The sequence below is a fragment of the Neophocaena asiaeorientalis genome, unplaced genomic scaffold (genome assembly GCF_003031525.2).
Source record: "Neophocaena asiaeorientalis asiaeorientalis breed wild unplaced genomic scaffold, Neophocaena_asiaeorientalis_V1.1 scaffold397, whole genome shotgun sequence".
Taxonomy (NCBI): Eukaryota; Metazoa; Chordata; class Mammalia; order Artiodactyla; family Phocoenidae; genus Neophocaena; species Neophocaena asiaeorientalis.
In genome coordinates this window covers 2,792,716-2,814,568 of record NW_020173231.1, presented here as the reverse complement: position 1 = coordinate 2,814,568, position 21,853 = coordinate 2,792,716, and the positions used below count along the sequence as shown (strand labels likewise).

Sequence of the window (21,853 nt, the reverse complement as noted above, 5' to 3'; positions counted from 1 at the left end):
AACAAAGGTTCTATTGAGTTTTTCGCAGGATTGTCATGAAGCCCAAATCACTAAATGCGTGTCCAAGTCCCTAGAGAATTTTAAACAGCCATAGAGACGATAATAATAACAGGACCACATGTATCATTTGCTCAGTTTCCTCCTCTGGTTCTTCTCTAGGACCCAGTCGTTAACACTTTGTTCTCTCTAAGCGATCTCATCTAGTCCCCTAGCCCTAAATATACATCATATGGGACTTCCCTGGTCGCACAGTGGTTGAAGAATCCGCCTGACAATACAGGGGACACGGGTTTGAGCCCTGGTCTGGGAAGATCCCACATGCCGCGGAGCAATGAAGCCCGTGCACCACAACTACTGAGCCCATGTGCCACAACTACTAAAGCCCACGCACCTAGAACCTGTGCTCCATGACAAGAGAAGCCACTGCAATGAGAAGCCCGCGCACCGCAAGGAAGAGTAGCCCCTGCTCGCCACAACTAGAGAAAGCCCGTGTGCAGCAAATCATATGTTGAGGGCTTTCACATTTTTGTCTCCAGCCTTTGTCTCTCAACTAAGCACCAGATTATGTATATCCAACTGTCCACCAGACATCTCCAGTTGAAGAGGTCTAAGAGGCATCCTAAACCGCCACAGCCAAAACACAGATCTGGACCCTTTCTCTCTCAACAGCCCCATCACCACCACCTGCATCTTACCCATCTCAGAAGATGGTGCTGCCCAGACCAAAGACCTAGGAGTCATCTTTGGTTCCTCTCTTTCTGTCACAGCCCCATCCCCTCTCCCCACCTGATTCATCAGTGCCCCTCTACCCATCTCTAATGACACCACCCTAACCACCATCATCTCACACATTCCCTCCAAAAGCCTAACTGATCTCACTGATCCTCCTCCCTCCCCCCTGGACAGAACAGCTTTTTTTTAATGTAAATGAGACAGTGTGACTTCCTGTTTCAACCTTCCAATGGCCTTCCATCACTCCTAGGATAAAAGCCAAACTCCTTTTCCACAACTCCTGCTTCTAACCTCCTCCACCTCTCACCACCTCCACCCTCGCTCACTTCACTCCAGTCACACTGGCTCATTCCTGTTTCTTCAACACCCATGTGTCCCTTTCAGTCCCACCTTATGACCTTTCCACCTGTTGTTCCCTTGGCCCAAAAACTTTCTGAGTCTTCACCTGGCGACCTTTGTATCACCCCAATGTCAGCCAAGTCACCTCAAAGGGGCCTTTCCCAGCCACACAATCTAAAGAGGACCCAGTATCCTCACACACCACTTTCATGCCATCACTCAGATTTACTACGTACATAGCATTTCTCACTACTATCTTATTCATTTCTTTGCTTATATATTGTCTCCCCACTAGAATAAAAGTCCTATGAGAGCAGGAGCTTCATTTTGTTCATTAAAGCCTCCCAGCATCTCCAACAGTGCCTGGCATAGAGAAAGATCTGGAAAACACTTGCCCAATGAATAAATGGGTTACTTATTATTACAGCCTCTACATGACTTGTAGTGAGGAGAATGGATAAGCAAACTGTAGTACATTCACATAAGAGAATACTATTCAGCAACGAAAAAGAATGACTGCTGATAATGCACAACAGCACGATTGGATGTGAAAAGTACGCTGAGCATGTACTATATGATTCTGCTCATAAGAAAGGCCAAGAACAGACAAAATTAATCTACGGTGTTAGAAGAGAGAACAGTGGTTAGTAATCTCTAGGATGGGGACTGACCAGAAGGACATGAGGAAACTTTCTGTAGGTTTGAAGCTACTTTGATTGGCATATAAGATACACATATTTTTATAATACATTTGCCGAAACCCACCAAATTGTGCACTTCAGATTTGTACATTTCCCTGTGTGGAAATCTTTCCTCAAATTGAAAACAAACAAGTGAAAACTACTTTTGTAAATAGAATGGCCAACTTCCTAGTATCAGTCAATTCAGAATGAAATATCACTTTGGTTTAGCTCCAGTTCAGAGACTATTTTGGAATCCTAGGCTTTAGCCTATCATTTTAGAATCATTTTAGAATATCTACCTGAGCTTCTTTAAGCTTCTTTGTGTCGGTGGTGATGGGAGGAAACAGTTTGGCTCTATTTTTTACCATAAAAAATGACAGTAATATTCAGTGTGGGTCTGGCTGAGGAAGAGGTTCCTGTTGGTTTTGATTTTTTTGCTTTGTTTCTTTGTGTGCAAAGTAGATTTTGCCTTATATCTTTGCTCCTGGGGTGTTTTTTCAGGTAAGCAACAAGGGATGCCAAAGACATGCTAATCAGTCCAGACTTCTAAGTGTCACTCCTATGTATAAAAACCTAAAGGAAGTGATCATCTTGAAAGCGTCCATCAGTTTGGATCAAAGAAATGAGTTTGCTTTAGCAAACAATAACCACATTTTATCCTTGTCAGGATAAAATCCTTTATCTTTTATCCCAAATTCTTCCATTGGTTACCCTCTCACCACCACCACGGTAGTGGGAAATACCTCCCACCCAGTAGCCAGCTTTATAGACAGGCAATGAGAAGCTCAGGGGAGTTGGTGGCTGCTGTGAGTTAGCACCAAACAGGGTTCCTGGTTTGGTTCGTTGTCTGGACCAGGAAGAGTATGCTGAGTGGAGTTGACATAAATTTTCCAACAAGGACTGCACCCTGAAAGAAAAAGTCCTCAGTCTAACATCCTCATCCTGATTGGTGAGCAATCCTTACTACTGATTTCCCTGTGCACTACCTTAAGTTCCAAGCTACAAAGCACTTCCTCATCTCACATTCAGTTAAAAAGAACCTGCCCTTTACAACTTCAGCTAAAAGATGAACCCTCTCTGACACATACAGGCAGGTAGCCGAGTGTACATGTGTTGGGTTGGCATGATTTTCATAGGTAACAACCTTATGTGCCTTCCGACTCAACTCAGGAAAGCTTTTCCCAGGGCGGGCTGGCCTGGAGTGGAGAAGTATCTGTCTGAGAAGCCACACCAGGACACCCAGCCCTGCAGCCTCCACGGGGCAGCACGCTGGCCCTGGTGACAGAAACTGCTGCTCCAAAGCCAGGGTGGCTCTTTCTCAACAAGGCCCACCCAGGAGCCACTCGGCAGGGAAATGAGTGGGAGTTGACCCCAGTCTGTTGAGAAGAACAAGGAGAGGACAGGAAGGGATTCTACACCAGTCTCACTCCAAGCCTACAAGTAGCTCAAGAGTTGTGAAACTCAACCTTTTACAGGAAGGCTGGAGCAGGATATAAACAGACAAGATGCAACATTTTCCCTGAAGGAAGTTCAAAGCTCTTCCGATGAGTCTGATGAGGGTTCGGTAAACTTTGGGTGTCCTCTGTGTCTCCAGAGCTTCTAGCTCTTGCCTGAATAGGAAAAATTCCAAAGGCGAAGAGAGATAAGCCAATAAATAAAAGAATAAACAAGAGAACAAGCTCTACTTCTTCTTTTTCCCTCCATTATGTAAACCACCAGCTCAGGAAGCAAGGCCATGATCACGGGCATGTGGACTTTTTTTTTTTTTTCCAAAAGTTTGTACATTTTGATGGGGTTTTTTGTTTGTTTTACTGTGGCTTCTGCACTTCAAATCAGCACTTGCAGGTAATGGGGTTTTTGAATAGTATCACCGGGTATGAAAAGTCTTCCCAAGAAACCACAAAAGATTGTTCATTTTTTTCTTTCTTTTTTGGTCAACATTTTGCCGCACTCAAGTCAGTGTAAGTCCTAGCAAAAAGACAGTAGTTAGGACACAACTGTTGCTGTAGATGACGTGACATTGGTTGAATTTGTGCTGACATTTGTGTAACTCCCCTCGCTGTTTGTGTTTGACTCATTAGGGGGCACTTGGCTAGAGTTGGCTCGAAGGATTGCTCCCGCCGCGCTGCAATGTGGCCGTGGCCCCGGTTCTGGGGTGTAGGTAAAGGTAAGGCTGGTGGAATAAATGATTCCATCATTACGGACCAAAGTTACTGGAACCTGGACTGGCTGCCGGACCCATCTCCAACCTTCTCGGAATGCAGAAATGTCTGGGGCAACACAGAGCATACTTTCTCCACATCTGTACATAGTTTCAGCTTCTACATCCCCAAACCACACTCGTAAATTTGGAGTGAAATGCTGTCCTGAAGTTCAAGATTGCTACATCCTCACTGCCATTCAACTGAAGACTTTCTACAACAGGCACCGGTGTGACTGGGGCAAGGACAGGGCCCGTCCCCTCGTAAAATGTATACTCTGCCTTATCCGTACTAATGATTGTCCAGGAAGCACCATCATTTATCATCTCTTTATTTGGTTCTTTTGGGCATGGAGTGGCCTGAAACCGAATTATTCTTTCTTGAGAAAGGCACAAGTACATTCTTTCCGTATCCTTAAGGTAAAATGCACATTTATGGAGCTGTGACACAGGATCATCTGCATCCAGTAATGCGGTCTGCTTATCAACTTTCCTAATTATCAATCTTGGGAGTGCCATGCCAGTAACTGAACACACAAGTGTGACTGTTTTTCCATAATGGATGTATCCATCGTGGACTGTGAATTCTTCTCCTTCTGATTCATCATCATCCAAGAGATGAATGTAAAGTGCTGCCCACTGCTGAGAACTGGCATGGAAATCACCTCCTTCTACATGCAAGCATCTGGTACTAACTGTCTGGGATCGAAGTCGATTAAACAGAGCCACCTTTGTTCCTGAGGCAATGCATAAGTCAGCATTTTTCAATGACTGCTTCTTTTTGGAAGGTTTGGAGGTGACTTTTACCTGTTTGCTGAGGAACACACCAATGTCATCACTACTGCCATAGAACATCTTTACAGAGAGCATGAAGCGCTTTCCCTTGTCTGAGTCAGATATATACAATGTTTTGGCAGTGCAATAGTTCTTTCCTTCCCAGTTTAGCTGCTGCATTTCTTGGTCACTATTTCCTATTCTAATAAATGCACAGGGTTGAGACTCTTGTTCAGAACAACCATCGCATTCCATTTGTTCTTTTTTTCCTTCCATCCACTGCCCATAATTTACACAAAAGGAGGAGGGCAAAAAAACCTTTTTTCATTTCCATATGACTTCTGTGCAACTTTTGCACAAAGAATAAGTACTGTTTGATCCCCTCGCTCTTTTAAATAATTTCACATAGCTTCCCTAGTAAATCATTTAGGTGGAAGCTACTCACCAAATTTTCTTTTAATCCACGCCATGGTACTTCAAGAACATGTTAAGGTAAGCCACACTTCGATGCACCTCAAAAGACCTCAGCCAGTGTATCTGTATCATTCTCCTTTCCTTTTGAGATCATAATGGTTCCGAAGAACTATAATGCTTCCATTTCAATGATAGTTTCATAATTTCAATGACCTGTCACAGCAGGTGCCATCTTCCACCCATGTGGACTTTTCAGTCAGCCAGAGCTGAGCCCAAATGTGCCCCTTGCTGGCTGCATGAACTTGGACACTCTCTTAACCTCTCTGATCCTCATTTTCTTCATCTATAAAATGCGAATGACACTAGCATTTTCTCTCAGGGTTTATTGTAAAGAATTAAGGGCCAGCAAATCACTTAGCACAGTGCCTTGCACATAAAAAGGGCTCCATAAATGTTATGCCTTGACTCAGTAAATATTTTAGTAAGTAGCTCCCGTAGTGCTGGTGATTAATGTAAATACGTGATTTAATTAACTAGAAGCAAATGGCTCTTCCTGAATTACCTACCCTGGAATCCATCTCTCCAGCTTTGCTAGAACGCAGCCATGTCTACAGTGATTTGGGGGATCTTGCTTATTCATAAAGGGACCTTCTCAGTAGACAGTGTGTTGAGAAGCCTCAAGTTGTGAGGTATGGAGGGGGTGGAAAAGGATATGATTATCTTAAATTATTCAGCGGGCCAATCTGCAGGTTAGGGATTAAATTTAATCTGTGACCTCCCAAAAAGAGGAATTAAATCCAACGGGAGAAAATTGCAGGGAACAGGTTTCTGGGACTTTTTGTTTTGTTTTGTTTTCCTGATGCAGCCAGAGTTTATGGATCTTCTCAGGGACACAAGTGGTGAACACAGTTTGTTGCTGTAGATGACGTGACATTGGTTGAATTTGTGCTGACATTTGTGTAACTCCCCTCGCTGTTTGTGTTTGACTCATTAGGGGGCACTTGACTGGAGTTGGCTCGAAGGATTGCTCCCGCCGCGCTGCAATGTGGCCGTGGCCCCGGTTCTGGGGTGTAGGTAAAGGTAAGCCTGGTGGAATAAATGATTCCATCATTACGGACCAAAGTTACTGGAACCTGGACTGGCTGCCGGACCCATCTCCAACCTTCTCGGAATGCAGAAATGTCTGGGGCAACACAGAGCATACTTTCTCCACATCTGTACATAGTTTCAGCTTCTACATCCCCAAACCACACTCGTAAATTTGGAGTGAAATGCTGTCCTGAAGTTCAAGATTGCTACATCCTCACTGCCATTCAACTGAAGACTCTCTACAACAGGCACCGGTGTGACTGGGGCAAGGACAGGGCCCGTCCCCTCGTAAAATGTATACTCTGCCTTATCCGTACTAATGATTGTCCAGGAAGCACCATCATTTATCATCTCTTTATTTGGTTCTTTTGGGCATGGAGTGGCCTGAAACCGAATTATTCTTTCTTGAGAAAGGCACAAGTACATTCTTTCCGTATCCTTAAGGTAAAATGCACATTTATGGAGCTGTGACACAGGATCATCTGCATCCAGTAATGCGGTCTGCTTATCAACTTTCCTAATTATCAATCTTGGGAGTGCCATGCCAGTAACTGAACACACAAGTGTGACTGTTTTTCCATAATGGATGTATCCATCGTGGACTGTGAATTCTTCTCCTTCTGATTCATCATCATCCAAGAGATGAATGTAAAGTGCTGCCCACTGCTGAGAACTGGCATGGAAATCACCTCCTTCTACATGCAAGCATCTGGTACTAACTGTCTGGGATCGAAGTCGATTAAACAGAGCCACCTTTGTTCCTGAGGCAATGCATAAGTCAGCATTTTTCAATGACTGCTTCTTTTTGGAAGGTTTGGAGGTGACTTTTACCTGTTTGCTGAGGAACACACCAATGTCATCACTACTGCCATAGAACATCTTTACAGAGAGCATGAAGCGCTTTCCCTTGTCTGAGTCAGATATATACAATGTTTTGGCAGTGCAATAGTTCTTTCCTTCCCAGTTTAGCTGCTGCATTTCTTGGTCACTATTTCCTATTCTAATAAATGCACAGGGTTGAGACTCTTGTTCAGAACAACCATCGCATTCCATTTGTTCTTTTTTTCCTTCCATCCACTGCCCATAATTTACACAAAAGGAGGAGGGCAAAAAAACCTTTTTTCATTTCCATATGACTTCTGTGCAACTTTTGCACGAAGAATAAGTACTGTTTGATCCCCTCGCTCTTTTAAATAATTTCACATAGCTTCCCTAGTAAATCATTTAGGTGGAAGCCACTCACCAAATTTTCTTTTAATCCACGCCATGGTACTTCAAGAACATGTTAAGGTAAGCCACACTTCGATGCACCTCAAAAGACCTCAGCCAGTGTATCTGTATCATTCTCCTTTCCTTTTGAGATCATAATGGTTCCGAAGAACTATAATGCTTCCATTTCAATGATAGTTTCATAATTTCAATGACCTGTCACAGCAGGTGCCATCTTCCACCCATGTGGACTTTTCAGTCAGCCAGAGCTGAGCCCAAATGTGCCCCTTGCTGGCTGCATGAACTTGGACACTCTCTTAACCTCTCTGATCCTCATTTTCTTCATCTATAAAATGCGAATGACACTAGCATTTTCTCTCAGGGTTTATTGTAAAGAATTAAGGGCCAGCAAATCACTTAGCACAGTGCCTTGCACATAAAAAGGGCTCCATAAATGTTATGCCTTGACTCAGTAAATATTTTAGTAAGTAGCTCCCGTAGTGCTGGTGATTAATGTAAATACGTGATTTAATTAACTAGAAGCAAATGGCTCTTCCTGAATTACCTACCCTGGAATCCATCTCTCCAGCTTTGCTAGAACGTAGCCATGTCTACAGTGATTTGGGGGATCTTGCTTATTCATAAAGGGACCTTCTCAGTAGACAGTGTGTTGAGAAGCCTCAAGTTGTGAGGTATGGAGGGGGTGGAAAAGGATATGATTATCTTAAATTATTCAGCGGGCCAATCTGCAGGTTAGGGATTAAATTTAATCTGTGACCTCCCAAAAAGAGGAATTAAATCCAACGGGAGAAAATTGCAGGGAACAGGTTTCTGGGACTTTTTGTTTTGTTTTGTTTTCCTGATGCAGCCAGAGTTTATGGATCTTCTCAGGGACACAAGTGGTGAACACAGTCCCTACCCTGATGGAGACTGCATCTTAATAGGAGATGGATAACAAGCAAGTAAACAAGTAAATAAACAAGACAAACTTAGATACTCATAAGTACTGTGAATAACATAAAAACTGAGTGATAAGATGGAGGATTATTGGTGACAGGGGATAAATTTCTTTCTTTTTAATTGAGATATAACTGACATTAACATTATAGTAGGGGCTTCCCTGGTGGTGCAGTTGTTAAGAATCCTCCTGCCAATGCAGGGGACATGGATTCGAACCTTGGTCCAGGAAGATCCCACATGCCGCAGAGCAACTGAGCCCGTGTGCCACAACTCCTGAGCCTGCGCTCTAGAGCCTGCAAGGCACAACTACTGAGCCCGCGCACCGCAACTACTGAAGCCCGCGTGCCTAGAGCCCATGCTCCGCAACAAGAGAAGCCCCCGCTCACCACAACTAGAGGAAGCCCGCGAGCAGCAACAAAGACCCAATGCAGCCAAAAATAAATAAATTAAATAAATAAAATTTAAAAATTATATTAGTTTCAGGTGTACGACTTAATGATTCAATATTTGTATGTACTGCAAATTATCACCACAATACGTTTAGTTAACATCCATCACCACACACAGTTACAAAAACATTTTTTTGGGGGGACGACAAATTTTAAGATCTACTCTCTTAGCAACTTTCAAATATGCAATACAGTGTTATTAACTATAGTCACCATGCTGTAAATTACATCCCCCTGACATTTATTTTATAACTGGAAGTTTGTACCCTTTGAGCCCCTTCACCCATTTCACCTACTTCCCACCCCACACCTCTGGAACCCCCAATCTAGTCTCTGTATCTATGAGCCTGTTTTTTTGTTTGCTTGCTTGTTTGTTTTGGTTTTCTGTTTCTTAGATTCCACATATAAGTAAGATCATACAGTATTTGTCTTTCTCTGTCTGACTTATTTTACTTAGCATAATGCCCTCAAGTTCCAGCCATGTTGTTTCAAATGGGATGATTTCCTTTTTTCTTTATGGCAGAAAACTATTCCACATTATATATACCATGTTTTCTTTATCCATTCATCCATCATTGGGCACTTAGGTTGCTTCTGGCTACTGTAAATCGCGCTGCAATGAACATGGGGATGCCTATATCTTTTCGAGTTCGTGTTTTTATTTTCCTTAGATAAATGCTAAAGAACAAATTTCTGCTCAAAGTAAGGAAGGACCTTTTGTCTCCAGGAGCTTCCCAAAGAAACGGGGTTGTCTCTAGAAGTAATAAGCTCCCTGTTGCTGGAGATGACCAACCCTAGGCTGGATGAGCCATTGGCATGAGTCTTTAAGTCCTATGTCTGTGTAGCGTTTTACGAGTTCATAGGCACAAGATCAAGGGAGTTTATTGTGAGAACAATGGAGGTTTTTGTCCTTATGCCCTTCTTGCAGATGAAGAAAATGAGGCTCACAGAGGATACATCCCTCACCCAATGTCGCACAGTTGGGAGGTGGCACCACCAGGGTTGGCCCTCTGGTCTTTCAGCTCTAACTCCAGTGCTCAAGCCACTCAAGCAAGTGGTGACCAGCATCCACCCATTCCAGCTCATCACTGGAGGCACTTTTTAAAAATACAGATTCCTGAACATCACCCCAGACCTACCGGGCCCCAAACTTCACAGATGGCTTTTATAATCAGCAAATTCAGGGTAAAGCTACCTCTGGGTTGGGCGAGAGGGAGGTCTGACTGGGGAGGTCCCCACTGACACTGACAGCAGCCAGGTTTGGGATCCACTAGATGGCCTGTCTGTACGGCCTTTTCAACTCGAAAATGATCTGACCTAAAGCAGCTGGAATTTGGGGGCAATTTCTGTAGATCCACTGAGATCTGCTATTGGTAACTAGGTCCAGTTCCCACTGGGTTTACTATTCCCAGTTGTTCACACAGAGCCCACCAGCCCTTTCCCTGGACAGATTCAAAGGTGCCAATCCTTCAACCAGTCCTGGTGAAGCCAGTCTCTCTCAGCATTTCCAGGGCCATCAGCTTCCTGGCTGCTGGAGCATCTGAGGGGACCCTCCCAAGTCCTGCTGTCGGCCCCGTGTCAAGAAGAACAGCTGCCTGCAGCAGGGGACTCAGTCCGTGTGAACGTGCTACAAATCAGTCTTTAGGTAGAAATGCTTTAATCAGCTGTTATCACATTTGACTGAAATGGTGGCTGGTTTCAGAGCACAGACTGACATGCAGCTGTCCCTATGGGCCACTGTCTTCCTGGCTTTGGGTGGGTGCTGACTAAATCTAGGGTAGCACGTGCAAAGCAAGAAGCAAAGCCCAGGCACTGCTCCATCCGGAATAGTGATTGGGCAGGTCTAGAAGAAGCCAAGGACTCCCTGGCCCCAGTCAGCCTGACCTGATTACTGTTTACAAGAGCAAAACCAGGAGGTCTGCACAGAAATGAAGTGCCCATAATCCAGGTGTGGGGAAATCCACCCACAGTCCTCCAAGCTTTACAAGGTACCTCAAGGTTCAGAATACTTAGAGACATGGTATGTTCTTACCATTGCTGAAGCCAGCAGTCTCCAAACTGGGGGTGAACGCACCCCATGGTTCACATGACTGTTAAGGGACATATTGGACCTTCTATTTCTATTTATTTTTATCTTGATCTTAAGATTTCTATTGCACAGTTGTCATAATACTAGATAATGCAACTGAGTTCTTCTTTCACGCCAGGCAATGTTCTAAGAGCTTACATATATAGATATTATTATTTGTACTTTATAAGCACAGACAGGTCAGCTGATCCCTCCAATGTCACACAGCTGAGAAGTGGCAGAGCTGGGATTTGAACACCACAGTCTGGCTACAGAGTTTACATTTATAACTACTACACGATTCTGTCTCATATATAAATACAATTTACAAATTTTAAACAAACTTATATGGGGGTTGCACGCTGAAGTTTTTGTTTCGTTTTTAACTGAAGAAGGTATTCAATAAAAAAAAAAAAACCCTTTGGAGAACATGTTGATGAATTCAGATAAAAAATTAAGCTATTTCCATGGGAGCTTCTGGGGCAGGAGAGATAGCTGTCAGACTCGTTAAAGTCTTAGGGTACCACCATGAGTTCAAAAGCTACTGGAGGGACTTCCCTGGTGGCAGAGTGGTTAAGAATCCGCCTACCAATGCAGGGGACACGGGTTCGAACCATAGTCCGGGAAGGTCCCACGTGCCGCGGAGCAACTAAGCCCGTGCGCCACAACTACTGAGCCTGCGCTCTAGAGCCCACGAGCCACAACTACTGAAGCCCTCCAGCCTAGAGCCCGTGCTCCGCAGCAGGAGAAGCCACCGAAGTGAGAAGCCCTCGCATCGCAACGAAGAGTAGCCCCTGCCCGCCGCAACTAGAGAAAGCCCACGCGTAGCAACGAAGACCCAACGCAGCCATAAATAAATAAATAAATAAAAAGCTACTGGAAATGAGTCTTCTAAAGACCAATCGTTGTATACTATCTTCACAACTTTTAACATGCCTTTCAGTACTTTTGTCTAATTTCATATTTTTCTTTAAATCTGCTTCTTTTTTTAAAACTTAGTGAATTTTCAAAATAAACACTGTATTACCACTGCAAATGGAAAAGCAGCATCTCTTGCAGATGCCACCATCTCATTATAAAGTATTAGAAAAATTCTACTCGAAAGGTCTTGTTTTTAGGAAAATAATAACAGCTAATTTTTTTTTAATAGGAAGCAATGTTCTTGAATTCCAGAAAAAAAGTCCAGGCCGAAAATACTGATTGGAGAATTAGCCACACATTTAACAAGAAGCCTCCTGAATGCACACTTTGTCTTCAGAGTGGAAATAATTAGACAAGAGCTGACAAAATTGCAAATGCTTTCACGTGTCTCAAAAGACAAAATGCTTACTTTTGAGGTAATTTTGACTCTTTTAATATTTTAAATTTTACCCCCAATGAAACAGAATTGCATTGAGGAGGATATATATAATTATTAGAATTTAGCAAAAATTACTTCTTTGGTATACTTATTTAATCAAACCTAATTGGAATCATTTGTTACTAGAAGGACATGTAATAATTAGATAAGATGAATGAGTGTGCTCTTTTTATCCCTTAAGTCCATGATGTATCAATAAACTTAACTAGAATGGTGATCAAGAAGGATAATGTGTCTAATAACAGCTAATATTTTATAGCGCCAAGTATTTTATAGTGCTAGGTACTGTTCCAAGTGTTGGAAATATATTGCTTTTACGATAGCCCTACTAGGCAGGCATTAATATTATCCCCATTTTACAAATGAGGGTCAGGGACTTTTCAGCAATTTCTGCAAGTTGACACAACGGTTGAGGCCGAGGTAGGATCTGAACCCAGGCAGCCCCACAGCAGGCTCAGTGCTGTGCTGTTGCCCATTATATACACAGTGATGTTGCCTATAGCACTTCCTGCACCAAGGGAGAGAGCTGGAAGGGAATGCCCTCCTACCCTCAACCTGTTAGGGACCTGCTGCTGGGCCTCCGTGGACTGCCCGGCTCCCTGTGGCCAAGTCAGATAAGTCGCTGCATTTTCCACCTCCAGTGGCGGGTCCAAAGTGGGAGGGCACCCCCCTCTATCACCAGGACCTGACATGAACTTGCAATAAGAACACTGGCCTGGGCTTCCCTGGTGGCGCTGTGGTTGAGAGTCCGCCTGCCGATGCAGGACACGCGGGTTCGTGCCCTGGTCCGGGAGGATCCCACATGCCGCGGAGCGGCTGGGCCCGTGAGCCATGGCCGCTGAGCCTGCGCGTCCGGAGCCTGTGCTCCGCAACGGGAGAGGCCACAACGGTGAGAGGCCCGTGTACCGCAAAAAAAAAAACCAACAAAAAACATGATTACAGGCACATCCCAGGCTGATTGTGCTGTCCTCATTGTTGCTGCTGGTGTTGGTGAATTTGAAGCAGGTATTTCCAAGAATGGGCAGACCCGTGAGCATCCCTTCTGGCCTACACTCTGGGTGTGAAACAACTAATTGTTGCGGTTAACAAAATGGATTCCACTGAGCCACCCTACAGCCAGAAGAGATACGAGGAAACTGTTAAGGAAGTCAGCACCTACATTAAGAAAACTGGCTACAACCCCGACACAGTAGCATTTGTGCCAGTTACTGGCTGGAATGGTGAAAACATGCTGGAGCCAAGTGCTACCATGCCGTGGTTCAAGGGATGGAGAGTCACCCGTAAGGATGGCAGTGCCAGTGGAAGCACACGGCTTGAAGCTCTGGATTGCATCCTGCCACCACCTCGCCCAGCTGACAAACCCTTGTATTTGCCCCTCCAGGATGTCTACAAAATTGGTGGCATTGGCACTGTCCCTGTGGGTCGAGTGGAGACTGGTGTTCTCAAACCTGGCATGATGGTCACCTTTGCTCCAGTCAACGTGACAACTGAAGTGAAGTCTGTTGAAATGCACCATGAAGCTTTGAGTGAAGCCCTTCTTGGGGGCAATGTGGGCTTCCATGTCAAGAACGTGTCTGTCAAAGATGTTCGTCGTGGCAATGCGGCTGGTGACAGCAAATATGACCCACTGATGGAAGCAGCTGGCTTCACAGCTCAGGTGATTATCTTGAACCATCCAGGCCAAAGCAGTGCTGGATATGCACCTGTGCTGGATTGTCACACAGCTCACATTGCTTGCAAGTTTGCTGAGCTGAAAAAGATTGATCGTCATTCTGGGAAGAAGCTGGAAGATGGCCCCAAATTCTTGAAATCTGGTGATGCTGTCATTATTGATATGGTTCCTGGCAAACCCATTTTTGTTGAGAGCTTCTCTAACTATCCTCCTCTGGGCCGTTTTGCTGTTTGTGACATGAGACAGATGGTTGCTGTGGGTGTCGTCAAAGCAGGGACAAGAAGGCAGCTGGAGCTGGCACGGTCACCAAGTCTGCCCAGAAAGCTCAGAAGGCTAAATGAATATTATCCCCAATACCTGCCACCCCAGTCTTAATCAGTGGTGGAAAAAGGGTCTCAGAATGGTTTGTCTCAATTGGCCATTTAAGTTTAATAGCAAAAGACTGGTAAATGATAACAATGCATCGTAAAACCTTCAGAAGTGGCATGATGGTCACCTTTGCTCCAGTCAACGTGACAACTGAAGTGAAGTCTGTTGAAATGCACCATGAAGCTTTGAGTGAAGCCCTTCTTGGGGGCAATGTGGGCTTCCATGTCAAGAACGTGTCTGTCAAAGATGTTCGTCGTGGCAATGCAGCTGGTGACAGCAAATATGACCCACTGATGGAAGCAGCTGGCTTCACAGCTCAGGTGATTATCTTGAACCATCCAGGCCAAAGCAGTGCTGGATATGCACCTGTGCTGGGTTGTCACACAGCTCACATTGCTTGCAAGTTTGCTGAGCTGAAAAAGATTGATCGTCATTCTGGGAAGAAGCTGGAAGATGGCCCCAAATTCTTGAAATCTGGTGATGCTGTCATTATTGATATGGTTCCTGGCAAACCCATTTTTGTTGAGAGCTTCTCTAACTATCCTCCTCTGGGCCGTTTTGCTGTTTGTGACATGAGACAGATGGTTGCTGTGGGTGTCGTCAAAGCAGGGACAAGAAGGCAGCTGGAGCTGGCACGGTCACCAAGTCTGCCCAGAAAGCTCAGAAGGCTAAATGAATATTATCCCCAATACCTGCCACCCCAGTCTTAATCAGTGGTGGAAAAAGGGTCTCAGAATGGTTTGTCTCAATTGGCCATTTAAGTTTAATAGCAAAAGACTGGTAAATGATAACAATGCATCGTAAAACCTTCAGAAGGAAAGGAGAATGTTTTGTGGACCGTTTGTTTTGTGTGTGGCCGTTTTAAATTATTAGTTTTTAAAATCAGCACTTTTTTTTTTCTTTTTTTTTTGCGGTACGCGGGCCTCTCACTGTTGTGGCCTCTCCCGTTGCGGAGCACAGGCTCCGGACGCGCAGGCTCAGCGGCCACGGCTCACGGGCCCAGCCGCTCCGCAGCATGTGGGATCTTCCCGGACCGGGGCACGAACCCGCGTCCCCTGCATCGGCAGGCGGACTCCCAACCACTGCGCCACCAGGGAAGCCCAAAATCAGTCCTTTTTAATGGAAACAACTTGACCAAAAATCTGTCACAGAATTTGAGCCCCATTAAAAAAGTTTAAAGAGAAAAAAAAAAGTAATGAATGAGTTGTGTTGTTGCACACTGGATATCCTGATGTATCTCTTGCTATTAAAAAAAAAAACACTTAAAAATGCTAGATTAAAATTTTTTAAATATATTTTAAAATGCATGACTGAGACGGAAAGAAAGTAAGGGAGATACCCAAAAGCCAAAGATGAGATGGGAGCCAGATTCCAAATAAGTCAGCAAGAGCTGGAACCAGAGGCATCTCCTGCTCCTCTGTGACCCAGAATAAGAGTTTTAACTGGTGTCATGAGGGAGAGGAGGCATGATGTAGGGACTTGGCAAGGTGAAGTTCAGACTGGTGACCACCGCACAAAGCTCAGTTTCCCAGCATCTCAGTAAAAAGATAATCTATCTCTCTCCCTATATATATATATCTCTTCTGCTAAGCAAGAGAAGTAATACACTTATCTGTCACAAGCTTGACATGGATAAACCAGAGTTTATCCATGTTTTTACAGAACAATTTATACTACTTCTGTAGTGTAAAAACAAAAAAGAGTTGTCTTGCAAAGCAAAAGTCAGTTTTTTCAGAGAGAACCCAGACTTCACAGAGTTCCAAGAAAATTCCATCAAATATCAAAAATCACAAAATACACCAAAAACCAAAGTGCAAAGAAGAGCAACAACACAGTTGAAGAGGAAGCGAGTTAGAAAATAAATCTGAGGACAGAACATAGATAAAAATGGAAAATACCAGAGATTATAAAGCCTGGAGGATGGGCTGATAAGGTTGAAAAAATATTGAACTGGTGTTCCCTAAAGAAAGAATTAAAGAGAACAAGGAGATATGATGTTGGAAGAGATGACACCTGAGATTTTTCTAGAAAAAAAAATTTCTGAAGTAGATAAATGAAAAGAAAGAAGTATACAGGGCTTCCCTGGTGGCACAGTGGTTGAGAGTCCGCCTGCCGATGCAGGGGATGCGGGTTCGTGTCCCGGTCCGGGAAGATCCCACATGCCGCCGAGCGGCTGGGCCCGTAAGCCATGGCCCCTGAGCCTGCGCATCCGGAGCCTGTGCTCCGCAACGGGAGAGGCCACAACCGTGAGAGGCCCGGGAACCGCAAAAAAAAAAAAAAAGAAGTATACAGTAACAAAATGAGAGAACACCAAAAACAAAGCCCTAAAAGCAGCCAGAGAGAAAAACCTGATTATCTTTTATGTAGCCAGAAGATAATTAAACAATATTTTCAAAATTCTAAGAGATAATAACTCAATCTAGAATTATATATACAACAAAGTTACCTTTCAATAATGAAAATAAAGAGATATTCAGATTTAAAAAATAAACAAACTCTTACAGATTTTGCCATGAGACCCTCACTAAAAGAACTTCTAGATTGTACCTCATATGCAAAAGTGAATGATGACCGAAAAATAAATGAAAAAGTAAACTGGTTGGGTAAGGGAAGGGACAACTGATTGCCATGAATGGCCCCCTACAAATTTCCTTATGTCTTATTCCTTTCTTATCTCTCCCTAATAGTGACTTTGACTGAGTGCTGCCCTAAGTCTGAGACCCTGTGCTAAGATCTTGATACACATCTTCTTACTAAGCTTTAAACAACCTGATGAGGAAAAGACTAGTGTTCCCATTTTACACACAAGGAAATGGGGACTTATTTTGCCTGAGGTCAGAGAGCGTTTGGCTAATGTATAACTAATCCAGAGGGAGAGTCGAGGCATGTAATCTTGGGCTGAAGTTGTAACCTAGTCCCAATTCACTTGGAATCAAATGCAGTGATTTAATCTCAAAATACAAAGAAAACCGTTTATTTAAAAATTCTTATGAGGGGAGGAACTAAGGAGAAAAGCAGAGGATCAAGGAAAGTAAACATAGGATAACAGACATGGCTTTCATTTCTGAATATAATGGAGTAGATTGTTGCAGACCAACCTTCCCATAAAGAAGAACTATAAAAGCCAATAAAATACCAAAAAAAATCTACTTGAGGCTTTGGAAAGATATTGAGGCACTAGGACTTAATGGGGGAAAAAAAGCAGCTGAAGAATGATGAGTTGACATTCTACAGTCTTTTTTTCCCTCAGTGTATTTACTAATTCTGGTTATAGGGCAGGTGACAAAGAATCCCAGTGACCCCAGTCAGAGGACTTCTGTTAAGAGGTAAAGAAAGCAGGAAATCTTTTGGCCATCTGTGGGGCTAGAGAGATAAAATGAGAAGCTTAGGGGCCAGGACCCCAGTGAGGAACGAGAAGAATACTGAGTTCCAACACTATCAGTTTTCCCAGAAAGCATCCACTACCTTCTGAAGCTGTCTGGGCAGGAGGCTAGGAAGACAAATAGAAAGGCTCAGAAACTAAAAGCAGGGTTCTGGCAGTCTCACAGTGGCCAGGATGCAAGAATAAGAGTTCAAGCCCTACTAAAAGGAAGGATCTCTGCTTAATACCCCAGATTCATAGCTGGAACCCCTGGAGAGATCTACCCTAAAAGGGTGAAATAGAGATAGACAGAGGTTTGCCAAAACTGCAACCCAGACTAAAGTTGGTTCAGTCTCTTTCTTAAGATGAGCAGTCCCCACTCTCCCTGACCAGCTAAGGAAAGGATAACTCCCTCTGAAGGAAGAAAACATCATTTACAGTCTCAAGAGATAAAAGAAGATAATTTCTCAGATAATCAGAACCTATAAAAAAGAATCAAATCAAAATGCTAGGACTGAAAGATACACTAAGTGAAAATTGGAAATTCAATAGATGGGCTGAAGAGCAGTTTTAGACCCAGAAAGGACAGATTAGTGAACTGTAAGACAATAGAAAATATCCAGACTAAAGACAAAGAGAAAAAAGAATGGAAAGTACAGAAAAGAGTGTAAGGGGCAAATGGCACACAGTGAAAAGGGATAATATACGCAAACTAAGGATATGGAAAGAGAGAAAAGGGCATTATTTAAAGATAATAGACAAGAATTTCCTGAAACTGATGAAATATAATTCAGATTCAAGAAGTTCACTGAATTCAATCATGATGTAAACAAAGAAAACCACATTGAGGTATATCATAGTCAAACTGCTAAAAACCAGAAATATAAAGAAAAGCTTAAAAGTAGAAACTTCCATGGAATCACATTAAGACTGAGAGGTGATTTTCAACAGAGACAATAAAATTCAGAAGACAAGATGCTGAAAGAAAATAACTGCCCAGCTAGGATCACCAACTCCATGAAATTATCCTTCAAAATGAAAGGTCAAAGGACAAGCAAAACAGAGAATTCCTAGCCGTCAGAATTGCACTCAAAAGAAATACTGAAGGGAGTTCTTCTAACAGAAGGAAAATTATTCCCAATAGAAATACAGAAGAAAACAGAAAACCCAGAGAAAGGGTAAATGAAAATGAATATTGGACTTCCCTGGTGGTGCAGTGGTTAAGAATCCACCTGCCAATGCAGGGGACAGGAGTTTGAGCCCTGGTCCGGGAAGATCCCACATGCCTCAGAGCAACTAAGCCCGTGAACGACAACTACTGAGCCTGTGCTCTAGAGCCCGCAAGCCACCACTACTGAGCCCACATGCCACACTACTGAAGCCTGTGCACCTAGAGCCCGTGCTCTGAAACAAGAGAAGTCGCCGAAATGAGAAGCCCGCGCACCACAAAGAAGAGTAGGCCCTGCTCGTCACAACTAGAGAAAGCCCGCGCGCAGCAATAAAGACCCAATGCAGCCATAAATAAATAAATAAATAAATCTATTAAAAAAAAGAAAATCAAAATTGACTTCCAAACAGTAATAAAAATGCACATGCCGACGAAGATCACCTTCCTCCCCACAGATACACCATAAATACATCTACACGTGGAACAACTCCTACAGAACACCTACTGAACGCTGGCAGAAGACCTCAGACCGCCCAAAACGCAAGAAACCCCCCACGTACCTGGGTAGGGCAAAAGAAAAAAGAATAAACAGAGACCAAAGAATAGGGACGGGACCTACACCAGTGGGAGGGAGCTGTGAAGGAGGAATGGTTTCCACACACTGGGAAGCCCCTTCGCGGGTGGATACTGCGGGTGGCGGAGGGGGAAAGCTTCAGAGCCGCGGAGGAGAGCGCAGCAACAGGGGTGCAGAGGGCAAAGCGGAGAGATTCCCGCACAGAGGATCAGGGCCGACCGGCACTCACCAGCCCGAGAGGCTTGTCTGCTCACCCGCCGGGGCAGGCAGGGCTGGGGGGGTTGAGGCTCGGGCTTCGGTCGGAGCGCCGGGAGAGGACTGGGGTTGGTGGTGTGAACACAGCTCATATACCCTGAGAAAACCATAATTCAAAAAGAGTCATGTACCAAAATGTTCATTGCAGCTCTATTTACAATAGCCTGGAGATGGAAACAACCTAAGTGTCCATCATCGGATGAATGGATAAAGAAGATGTGGCACATATATACAATGGAATATTACTCAGCCATAAAAAGGAACGAAATTGAGCTATTTGTAATGAGGTGGATAGACCTAGAGTCTGTCATACAGAGTGAAGTAAGTCAGAAAGAGAAAGACAAATACCGTATGCTAACACATACATATGGAATTTAAGAAAAAAAAATGTCATGAAGAACCTAGGGTAAGACAGGAATAAAGACACAGACCTACTAGAAAATGGACTTGAGGATATGGGGAGGGGGAAGGGTAAGCTGTGACAAAGTGAGAGAGAGGCATGGACATATATACACTACCAAACATAAGGTAGATAGCTAGTGGGAAGCAGCCGCATAGCACAAGGAGATCAGCTCGGTGCTTTGTGACCGCCTGGAGGGGTGGGATAGGGAGGGTGGGAGGGAGGGAGACGCAAGAGGGAAGAAATATGGGAACATATGTATATGTATAAGTGATTCACTTTGTTATGAAGCAGAAACTAACACACCATTGTAAAGCAATTATACTCCAAGAAAGATGTAAAAAAAATAGAAATAGACATGCCTTTAAGCCAGAATTTCCACTTCTAGGAATCCCACAGATATACTGTGTATATGCTCCACTCCCACCCCAGATCCATTTACTGCTCTTCTGTACCCATCTTTGTCCCAGGAGGGCAGGTCACTCTGGTCGCCTGGGCCCCTTGCCTACTGGCCTCTGTGATTGGGTTTGGCTAATGGGAGGCACTTGCAAGAGATTGCAGGGCAGGAAGAGAGTGTGGCGGAGGTATTTCTTCCCTGTTCCTTCTATCTCTGATGCCATGCTTCTGGAAATGCACAGCTCTTACTAGGTGGCCCTATCCCCACATGCCTGCTTCCCCGAGGCTCCAATGGTACCATTTTCCCCTTGAGGCCCAGGTTTGGTAACCCCTTCCTGCTGTTGTCAGCTCATTGGTGCCTCAACATCCATCCTGCCCACACCTCTGTAAGGTAGTCCCTTTCATAAGTCTCTTTGTTTGAGCCTTCTGCATTTCAGTGCTGTTTCCTTCCAGAACCCTGACTGATGTAGATTCAAATTTCAGTGATGTCGCTGAAGTCTTTTTTGTAATAGCAAAACACTGGAAACAGACTAATATCCATGAGTTGGGATATGTAGATATGTAAATGATGGTACTCATATAACAGAACACCATTCCACATTTTAAAAGAATAAAGTAGCTTAATAGGAACTCAGAGGGAATGTTCTCTAAGAAATAATAAGTCAAAGAAAAAAAAAGGAAGGGAAGAGTTTGTATCATAAATTCTCATTTATATAGCAAAAAGCATTTATGCATTTGTACAAATATGAATATCTCTGCAAGAATATACAAAAATATGGCATTATTGGTTGACCCTTTTTGCCCTGTTGGAATTTTGTTTTACCATGTGGATGTATTACTTTTTTAAAAATCCTTTTAAGCATCTTTTAAAAAAGAAAATCCTTTACTAGAGTGAAAATCACCTTTTAATCATTTGGCAAATCAGCTTCCTTGCCCCATCTCACCTAGTCTCTCATAGAAAGATACTATCAGCCAAACCAAACTTCTCACTTAAGTGGTACTCCAAAGGAACTGAAGAAATCAAGAGAGACAAACAGAAGATCCAGAGGTCATTGATCTTTGCCAGATTTCTTTGTAACTTTCCTCTGTATTAGTGGAGATAAGATTGGAAATTGATCCTGGGTTCTAGAGGGGACAGAAGGGCAGGAACAGTCTATTTACATACCTCTCCCACCCAATCATGCCCCTTGAGTGTCACTTAACCTATCACTGCTGCTTCTGGCTAGGACAAATTTCTGGTCACCTCTTGGAGTGGAGGAGTGAGGCTGAACACAGGACTAAGCTCCCTCCAAAACAGCTAAGGGGTTACCAAGTAGTCACCCTACCAAACAGCATGAAGGCTAAAGCAGATGATTTCAGTGTCATCTTTATCCATTAAAAA

General features: G+C 43.7%; 4 pseudogenes; 2 read left to right on the top strand and 2 right to left on the bottom strand.

Moving 5' to 3' along the window:
- Nucleotides 1-3,740: 3,740 nt before the first annotated feature.
- Nucleotides 3,741-5,374, bottom strand: LOC112400036 (recombining binding protein suppressor of hairless-like; annotated as a pseudogene).
- A 652-nt stretch (nucleotides 5,375-6,026) lies between these two features.
- Nucleotides 6,027-7,316, bottom strand: LOC112400020 (recombining binding protein suppressor of hairless pseudogene; annotated as a pseudogene).
- A 5,893-nt stretch (nucleotides 7,317-13,209) lies between these two features.
- LOC112400030 (elongation factor 1-alpha 1 pseudogene) lies at nucleotides 13,210-14,290 on the top strand (annotated as a pseudogene).
- A 117-nt stretch (nucleotides 14,291-14,407) lies between these two features.
- Nucleotides 14,408-14,994, top strand: LOC112400019 (elongation factor 1-alpha 1 pseudogene; annotated as a pseudogene).
- The last annotated feature ends 6,859 nt before the right edge of the window (nucleotides 14,995-21,853 follow it).